Raw genomic sequence first — 10,419 nt, forward strand, 5'->3', positions numbered from 1 at the left:
GAACCCAGGTCTTTTTCATAGGATCATAGAATCATAGAATCGTAGAATCATAGAATGGCCTGTGTTCAAAAGGACCACAAGGATCAAAGCCCTCTGTACAAGGGCTGCTCAGACGGATCCTCCTGTGTTCCCGCTTGTGCCCATTGCCTCTGAAATGCAGTGCCCACTGTACCACTGAAAAAAATCTCCATCTTCTTCCGCTCTCTGTTTATATTGATAAAATCCCACTTAAGGAAGCCTTTTCCTCAGGCTGAACAGCCCCCCAAGATCTCTCAGCCTCTCCTTTGTAGGAAAGACGGAACATTTGTACTAAAGTTTAGTGCTGATGGTTCCACTGAGGATCGAACTCAGGACCTTCTGCATGTAAAGCAGATGTGATAACCACTACACTATGGAACCACCACAAATGCATCACTGTACCATGACATGATCTCTCCCCCTCCCTCTATCTTAACTGTAACTGGGAAGACTGGCCTCAGTGTAGATACTTTATGCTGTATCCATTGAGTCCTCTACACAATATTTACATGCAGTGTCATGGGAATTGGTACAGTGTCACTGGAAAAGGCACACAGCAAAAAATTCCTAAAGAATGGACACAATTTGTAATCCGAGTCGGAAAGCTCTCATTCCAAATAATTATTGAAGATAGGCTGGAAGGTAATTTAAACAAAGGCTAGAAGCCACAAGATTTAATGGAGGCATCTTCAGTGAAAATATCAGAAATAAGCATAAATAACATTTATAGTTAACATGGAGTCAAGGGAGTCTAGAGAGTAATTTATTCTGTTTGAATGTCAAGTCTGTAAGCCATCCTGTGAATTATAGCATGAACAACTTTTCCACTATTAACAGGAACTTCACAGACTATAGAATTGTACCAGGGTGTCTCTGTTACATCCAGGTGTGTCTGGCACAGCTGTCTGTACACAAAAGCCAGTTGGAGAGAGAGAAGCTCTGAATGCAGCACAGTCAGGTTCAGAAGAATCACATTTAAATTAACAAGTCTTATCTCATTCATTTCAGCAAAGCACCTCTTTATCAAGACGTTTTTGTCTCCAAAACAAACATAGCTTCTTCTCATTGAAGTATTCACCGTGTTTGTTTGACCAATTTTATTAATTTTGAACAGCAAAGACAGCACAATATTATTATTTCATCTGGCATATAACATTTATTTTGTATTGCACGGGAATCAGTGAAAGCATCGTTATTTCTCTACTGAACATGCTTTATTGTTTTACAGCTTACACTGTCAGGTTTAGCTGTTTGCTTGTTTTTGTTTCCACAGAATAAAACATACTTCTTTGTGATTAATAATATTTAGTCATGATTGTTGTTACAGATCTCCTCCATTTCATTTAAAATAGAAGTGCTCATAAAAATGAAGAATGTTTATATTTATTGTCACAGTTGGCAAGAGTTTGCTTTCTAAATAAGAAAAAGAATTTCTGAATTTATTAACAGTCAACTAAGATATATTCTTAAGAATTTCAAGTATGCATTAGCAAAAAAACATGCACAATTTAACCTGTTGTCATTGTTCTGAAAATTTTTATATGGAAAATGAATTTTCACAAGGATATAAAGTTTTAATTTCCTGGTAACAGAATGCTATTCTAGCACAGTTGCTTGAGGATTTAATTCCTGTTTTTGCTTTGGGGATTTTTGATAGAAAGTAAAAAGTAATTTGCCATTCATAAAGACAATATTAATAGTTTAATTTTTAACAGTAATCTGATCTATTTTTCTTAACAGAAAAAAAAAAAAAAAACCCACAAAACAATAAGAAAACACAATGCATTGCCTCTATCTTGGTAGTTTCTTTCTTTACAAGTATGACTGCTCAGCCATCCTGTGTTAGTTTCTAATGCTCTTTCTTCTTCTTTTTCTTCTTTTTTTCTTTTTCTTCCCTGCATTAGAGTATAAATGAAATATATTAACATGATGCCATGGAAAATACTCAGTAAGATATGCTGGAAGTCTAACTGAAGGTTTCATTTGGAGATGAAACTCTGAGCATGTTGAAGCTTGAATTCTATCAAATGCTATCCCAGTTGACCCAGCTATAAGTGGATATCTTATCTTTCAGATTGGGCAGTCAAATAGTGTCACATTGTTCCTTCAAATGTTATTGGCCTCCAGAATTGATGTTCCTTTCTCAAGCATACCAGTGCATTATCTGCTGCGGAATTGACCTCTTTCATTTTAGTATTGTTATTGTTTGACATAATGTACGTAACAGAGCCAGGTTGAAGGTAAATAGTGTTTATCTTGCATGAGGAACATATTGTCAGAACCTGTTTATTTCATCTACAGGAATGTTAATTGTAAAATAGTTTTTAGATCGTTATTTAACATGCTGAAGAATTGATTATGAACAGCTACTGTGAATAGAGATAATGATAAAACTAAGATAGTCAGTATCTTTTTCATTAAGCTGCATCAGATTATAGGATGCTCCTCTGGATCAAGAAGATAAATCTCCATTTGCCCTAAGAAGATGGCCAGATATTCCCCAGAGCCTCTGAAAAACATGGCAATTGGAAGACACTTTCTGTCAGTAGAACCAAGAACAGATAGTTGATGTTTGATCAGTTTGTCATTTACTTTGGCTTTTAGCAAAATTCAGTCGACACAGTGCTTCTATAAACAAAGCTTTCACAGACAACGTTACTGACAGTTTTATCTCAAGCAGATTGGTTTGGCAGAGGTTGCAGACATTTGATATAGCTTAGCAGCAGAATACACCATTGTCACAACACAAGGTTATCCCAAGAGCAACCTGTTAGATGTTCTGACATTAAAGTCTTTAAGCAAAATTTCTGTAGGAAATGGTCCATTGACTGCCTGTGCCCTTTTCATACTGGTCAGGGCAGTAAGTCCTTCCAGGAGAGCTTATGTGATGGAAGCGAGATGATTTCCCATTTTAGGAAAGAATTTGCAGATCTAGTGCCATCAAGAGTAATGTTTTCACAGTCACCTCTGATAGCAGAAGTGAACAGCTGAATTGCCTTGTGGGGCTTTCAGTACTTCTGCTCCCACTGAAATGGCCCTTACACGTGATGCAAAGGAGCATGTTGTGACATTCTGCCATAGGGCAGACTTTGTACCTTTGGCTCCTTATACTGGTTATGGTAAATTAACAGAAATCCATGATGCACTCCCAAACTCTTTATTTGGGAATATGTTCAGTGATCTGGAGTCATTAATCTCCACATAAAGAGTCTGAATTTTAAGCAGGCACATCCTCTAAATATTCTTTATACATGGGAGGGGTTTCTTAGATCCCTCTCTGTAAAACACCCAAAGCACTTAGCACCTCAGAACTACTGGTCAAATCTGAAAATTACACCCCCTAGAATTCAGGAAATGATAAATAAAAATAATTTTTAGCTTCATGAGATCAAATTTTGGCCTAATGAGAGAATGATTTTTCAAGTTTGATTAGATTACATATCAGAAATATTTGCCAAAAGGCATATACAGGGAGAGATGTAGGATAGCCACTCTTTATCAAATATAATTTACTTCCATTTTTAATTACAGATCTACACTGATCAGATGCAAACTCTGTCCAAGACCCTACATCTGTAATGTCTCCAGTTTAGCAGTGGAGTTAAGTTCATTCTGATGTTTAGACATATATTAATAAGAACAAACAGCAGAAAAAATAGAAATAAAGTTCCTGCCGTAATATTTACAGTCAAGTTTGCCACAAGTCAAATATTTCTGTGCATCAGATACAAGCAGAAATGGATGAAAGACATAAACAAGCAATTCATTCATATTAATCTGTTTCATAGTGCAAGTCCTCTGCAAACTGATTTTCTCTCTCTCATATATGTCTATTAAATCATTTTTTTGTGAAATAAAGGTATTTTCTGGATCACCTACAAAGTGAATACAAAATTTTTACATTAAAAACACATAATCTTAATGTACTTACAGGAGCCTTTCCAATAGAATAAATAAAGAAAGATTGGTTATCTAGTATGAAAAAATTTAGGAATGCTAAAAGTATGTTTTATTTTGCTTTCATCTTAAATATTTTGACTATTTTTTTTAGAAATAAGTGAAAGACATTTAGGGCTTAAGTCACTCAAGTTGCATGTGAGAGACACAAAGTTTTGTCTTCAATTCACATTATACAGTTCAGGCATTGAAGTGTGAACACATAGCTATCACTTCCATAAAAACAAATAGGAGATTCTTTTCCTCAAAAGTCACCAGAGAATCTCTAATCCACATAAATTCCATGAAATGATCTATTTGAATTATAATATGGAAAAGGTTACTTGCATTAAAGCACATATATAGAAAGGGAGTTCTACTAGTGATGAAATCTACCATACTTTTAACATGGAACACACATGCTTTATTTCCAGTCCTTCCACTCGTAAGTTAACAAATCATAAAGAAGTTTGATCTATGAAATGTCATACAGAAAGTTCCACCTTTATGCTGCTACCATCTGGAGAATTGCCAGATGGAGAACAAAGCAAAACAAAACACAGAACTCAAGATCCCTGATCTCAATTTACACTGAGATGGCCTTAGTCCTGCTAACATTAAACATTGCTATGAGAAGAAGCAAGGCAGGGAGTTAGCATGACTGCCCTTGCAGTCCATAATCTGACTAGTAAGCATCCCTGTTGCAGGAGCATCCCACCATATTCCCATTAAGGGATGATGTTACAATGCAGCACAGGACACATACGTGTCCTGGAGACATCACCACAGTTCTACTTTGTGGAGTGTATGAGCCCAGTAGGTGAAACCCAGGTAAGTTGTCCAGGCTGTATTAAGAGTAGACAATATTTCCGTGTGATAGCTGAAAAAGAGCCACATGCCATACCAGTGGCTAATATAATTACCTTCATTTGACAACAGGATAAGCACTAGCTCTGAAGACAATCCTTTTTAGAGAAGGCCCCAATTAGAAATATAGCAAATCTAGCTACCAGCCCCTGATAACCATACTGAAGGATTCTTGTGGGACTGACTAGGACAGTATCTACAACACCAGCCTTCTTGGAAGACTTTATCTGCAACACGGATAGATGTAGGTAGCCGTCATAGCCTGAGTGGACTGCAGCTATCCTACCAGTTTTCGCAGTGATGGCATTTCAATTGACATAGTTGTCTTCCATTAAAATCCCTTCTTAAAATGGCCAGAATTCATTTGCCAAGATGTCAAACCGTATTTGTAGGCCTTCTGAAGTCAAGCAATATGAATGGCATTTTCACTTCTCAGTGTTCATCATCATTCCAGGTCAGAGTTCCAAATTTTCCTGTGGAGCAGCAGGAGGCCAGTGTGCCATCTAGCCAGTGCAGACTGGAAGGCATTCAGCCAAAACTCACTAAAAGCAGCTACTCTTTCTTCTGACTTCCTTAACATCTGGAATACTTTTAGAGTTTATTCTTACAGCCATGGTATATATGGTATATATATATGCTACTTATCCTACTGTCTTCTGTCCCAGAATTCTGTTCTGCGGAAGACCTATATAGAAATGAACTTCTCTATCTGAATACACAAAATCAAACCCCTAAATCACTGTGATATCTCTGTCTCTCCAGATTTATGTTTTTAAAATGCAATGCTTATTGAGATTCCTCATTCGACTTCAAGGAAGAATAGGAAAGAAAGTGAGCACCAGGCAATCTGTATTCCAAATACAAAAGCTAATTTATATCATAGAGTCTTTGAAATGAGAAATATGCTTTGTGAGATGTGCTAAACTATCAGCTCTGGGAAGAGAAGATTTATATTTATCCCCAATATATCCAGGTACTGATTGATTGGCATAAGTACTTGATTTCACTTTACTTTTCATCTTCTTATAACCTTTTATTCCAATTATTCTGCCATCGTTTCAGTTGAAAATACAGACAGGTAGGAGCAAAAACAAAGTACGTTTAGCATCCAGCTTTAGAAATAAATGCTAATAATGCCAATATAAACTACTACAGTTACTGGTTAGCATTTAAGTGACAATGTGGAGACGTTACAAAAGAATCTATATGAAAAATGACACCTCTTTTTAGACACTCATCACAGACCAGTAAACCTCCTCTCTATTTAGAAGAAAAACAGCTCTCTGTTACAAGCTTACAGACATGAAGTCCTTTTATGTATATTTACTTGTTTGATTTTTTTATTTTCAGGGAGGAGGAAGTCAAATTATAATTAATTGTCTGTTCACACAGTTTTCCTGCAAGCTACTGTTAATGTCTGAGTTTTAAACTCTGTCAACATTAATTCCTAACTGTCTCTCAAATATGTTTTATTCCTCAGAGCTGCCTCAGAATTTATATTCCTATTATTAATAATACTAAAAATAAACTAGAACTAACTTGAAAAATAGAAGAAAAAAAAAGGGCTAAAATGAGAGTTACTATCTTTTCCTTTGTGTGAAGTTTGTGCCCAGCACAAGTGAGCCTAGATTTTTAGTGAGAAATCCGAATACTATTGCACTGAAAACAAACAATATTGCCTATTTAAAAATGCACATTTCCATAATTACTGCATTTGCAAGAAAAGGACATTTTAAAATGAAAGACCAACCTATCTCCAGGCCCCTGTTTTTCAAAGAATCTAATACACTGCTATTAGAAGTAATTTTGCAGGTGCTGAGACAACGTAGTGACTGAAAACAAAAGCTAATAAGTACTCTTTCTAAATCAATATTAGAGAATTGTTTCAGTATAGTGCCCCACAGCTTTCAGGGAAAAAATCACCTGTTTTGAGCTGCCAAAATAATAAATTGAAAAAGGAGCTGTGACCAGTGAACAACAGAGCTGTTAGCAGGGGGTGAAAATAGCACTTTAGCACACACATTGACTCAAATGATAGCTTTGTAACTGCAGAGTGCACCCTCATAATTTATCACAGATGGGGCATGAAATGTTGCAATGGCCCTTGATGGTCTACATGAAGGTATTGTGACATCTTGAAAAAACGGTCATGAAAAAATGTTTTTCTGGATTTATTTTGCCATGCATAAAGACAAAGGCTGTTATTAGAAGAAAACTGGAAGCTGACGGATGAAACAGGAGTTTATAACTACAAATGACTAAAGTAAAAGCTGCTTCTAAATTCAGAGTTATTTCTTGATAAAAATAAATTGTTTTCCTAAGAAGTGCTGAGGATCATCAGCAACCCAGACTACATGGCCATTAGATTTCCAGCAAATAGCAGTTACAGAGTTCCTGTGCAGTTTACATGCAGACGGAGGGCAGAAAAAAAGCTGCAGCCCACACTGTACCATTTCTTTGGTGGCAGAGTTATAAAGAATATTCTTCTCTACCCAGATTTGTTACAATGGAAATGAATTGTGATCAAACGTAATTTAATGAAAAAAATCATAAATTTGTAAATAAGGATTTCTGTGTTAAGACGGGTCTCAGCTGCTTTTGAAGTAGTGATTAAATCATAAGGAGAATAACACAATGAGACAACTTAATTTTCCTGAGCTATAAGATATAAAATGATATTCAGAGTTGGAAGGGACCCACAGGGATCACTGAGTCCAACCCCTGGCTCCACACAGGACCAGCCAAAATCCAAGCTCTATATTTGAGTGTTGTCCCAACACTCCTTGAATTCAGGTAGCTTGGGTCTGTGCCCACTACCCTGGGCAGCCTGTTCCATACCCACCACCCTATGCTGAAGAATCTTTCCCTAACCCAAAAAGGCATTTAGTAAAATACCTTATATAAGGGGAGAGTTTTGCAATACAACCTCCATTATGTGGCTCGGCAAATAATTCCAAGTTGATAGTTATCTTGGAATAAACCTAAATAATTTTTTTCAAGTATGAATTCTACACAAACATCTTCAGTGTTAACTTTCATCAGACTTGCTTTAAATCCTAAAGCTCCAAAAGTATAATTACGTTTAAATACCTCTAACTGAAGTGCTAATTAATTAGGAAATTTTTCATTTCTGAAAGTGGGATGATAATGAGCACATTGCTAGAGAAAAAAAAAAAAAAAAGGAACTGGAGAAGAAGAATTAAAAGAATTAATATGGTAAGAAGATAGGTTCTCAGTGAAAGAAAGAAAAAAGTGTTTCATGTTACTGCATTTGAAAGTTTCACTTCGCATAAATCATTTTTGATTTTTTTATTTCACAGTATTGCCCTGCTTTTTTAACACACTTAAGCCTTTAACCTAACAATTAACCTGATAGATTGATTCTTTTATTGAAGGCATTGTGTTTTGATTTATATATTTTTTTTCCTAATCTACTTTACATGATTCTTTGATGCATTATTCATTCCCCAGTTATTCATGATTTTGGTCAAGTCTGGTTATTTTTCCAACAGAAATGTGGCATGGGACTCCACTCCAGTCTGCAACAGACTATATTTTGATGTTTAAATGTGATGAGAAATTCTAAGCTATAGTCAACAAAAATGTATTTAATATGCTCAGTAGAGCCTGGATAAGTACTTGCCTTATTAGGTGCAACACTTAGTTCACTTTAGTCAGTCCAGATTTTCTCAACTTTTTTGATTAGGAAATTGATAGAGCTACCAGGAGGTAGACCTCCTCATGTCTTTTCAGACATTTTCTAGAATATTGCACCTGGTCTTTAGGCATCAATTCAATGTCACATAGCTGTCCTATAAATCCTTGGTCGTTTCTGTCTCATGAACCACAGGATAATTCAAATGGAATTGATGACATATATGTAGGTAATTATATCAAACAAATATTCACTGCTAATATGGGATTTTAACTACCTCACTTGCATGTATGCATTTCTACATAGAGACTGAAATCTAGGGATTTACCATCTGGAGCTGAATCCCACCTGAAGTATGTACAATCATTGTCCGTATGTACCTGTTTCTCTGCTGTGTGCTGCTCCTCCTGGCGGAGAGGGCGAAAGATCTTGCTGAGATCTTGCAGATATTTGATAAGGGGAAGTTACACAGTAGAAATTTTGAGTGCCCTAACTATGAGCAGGAGTATTACAATGCAAAGAAGCAAAGTGATCAGTCACAAGACAGAAATTCTTAGGAAACCACGCATTACAGTAGTACTACAGTAGTAGTAGGTCATCTCAAGCTTCCTGACGTTGCTGTTGATGCACTGCAGGTCCTTTCATTGTCCCTTTGCCTTCTGCTCATTTTTTTGCTGCATGTTTTTGGTGAAAAAAAAATGTACATTTAATTTAATACAAGCATATTTTTCTTTTCTTGTGGTCTTTTTTAAAGAAAATTCTTGCTTCTTTGTTGTTTTCCAGGCTCTTGAAGTTCTTTTACCTTCTTCACTGAAATCTTGGAGATGATACTACTTGCATTCTTATTTCTGTCTGTGAATATCTCTAGCCTCCCTTGCTTAGCTGCAACTAATTAATTTTGCTATTTCCGTTGCTCTTGTATACTTAGGCACATTCTGTGAAGGCTGAAATCATCTCCATCCTTGTAACGTTGTCATAGATACAAACAGAACCATTCATTGTCACAGAAATGCAGAGAAATAGTTGCCCAGTGTTCTCCTTTTTCCTGTTTACTTTTTAATTGATAATGGTCCAACCGGTGGTCAATGGTTCATTTCCATCCACCTCTGCCAATAGGAAGGAACATCTGCACAGATATGGCCCAAAATAAGACAGGATTCCATGCATTCCTGCTCATAGCCCTGTTGGAAAGCCAACAAGAATCGGTCCCTTTGCAAGGGTAGAGGGATATTCAGGTCCCTAAACCTGAAAATACTTATTTTTACTTTTGGAATCCCGGGTATTTTTTCATTATTTTGGAGGCCTGGGACGACAGGAACCCATAGAGCTCTGCCAGCCTTTGTCCTGTCTGTCATCCCGTCTATTGTATATCTCTATCCTATAGAAAAGAGTTCACAGCACTTTTGTTTGTTTGTTTGTTTTTCAGTTTCTTAGTTTTGTTGTTGTTTTTTGTTAGCTACTTTGTTTTAATTTGATTTGTTTGGGTTTCTTTTTGTTTTCCAGAAACAGCAAAGGCTTCGATCTTAGAGCCTCACTATAGCTGGAGCTGCACTAAGTACTAAACTCAGCTGAAAATACTGGATTTCTTTTATCTGACGTCTGTTACAAGTTGTTTTCTTTTTCAATTTTCCTGTATATTGCTTAGAGTGAGGGCAAGCATATTTTGGATTTTATTATTATCATCTGTAGGTATAGCATTCAATAATGTTTGCAATAACAAAACTTATCCTTTACACTGCTGCATATATGAGCTTTATATTATTTTTACAGACCTCCACCAAAGCCCATCCTCTTAGCCATATGTGTATATACGTCATAGCTTACTGAATTTAGCCTAAATGTGAATATGAGGAGAAGAAAATCCCTCTGCTTCTCCAGAGAAATTATAAAGTCACTACAAAAGATTATTGTAGAAAAGACGTGATTTCACTGGACATAATGAG

At 36.2% G+C, this 10,419-nt stretch overlaps 1 non-coding gene across 1 annotated transcript; it reads right to left on the reverse strand.

Annotated features, from left to right (window-relative positions):
• Nucleotides 1-326: 326 nt before the first annotated feature.
• TRNAV-UAC lies at nucleotides 327-399 on the reverse strand. The gene has a single exon. It is a non-coding gene; the product is annotated as a tRNA-Val (tRNA).
• Between the last annotated feature and the right edge of the window lie 10,020 nt (nucleotides 400-10,419).

The sequence above is a fragment of the Lagopus leucura genome, unplaced genomic scaffold (genome assembly GCF_019238085.1).
Source record: "Lagopus leucura isolate 7727_CA_CO unplaced genomic scaffold, USGS_WTPT01 Super-Scaffold_100002, whole genome shotgun sequence".
Classification (NCBI taxonomy): Eukaryota; Metazoa; Chordata; class Aves; order Galliformes; family Phasianidae; genus Lagopus; species Lagopus leucura.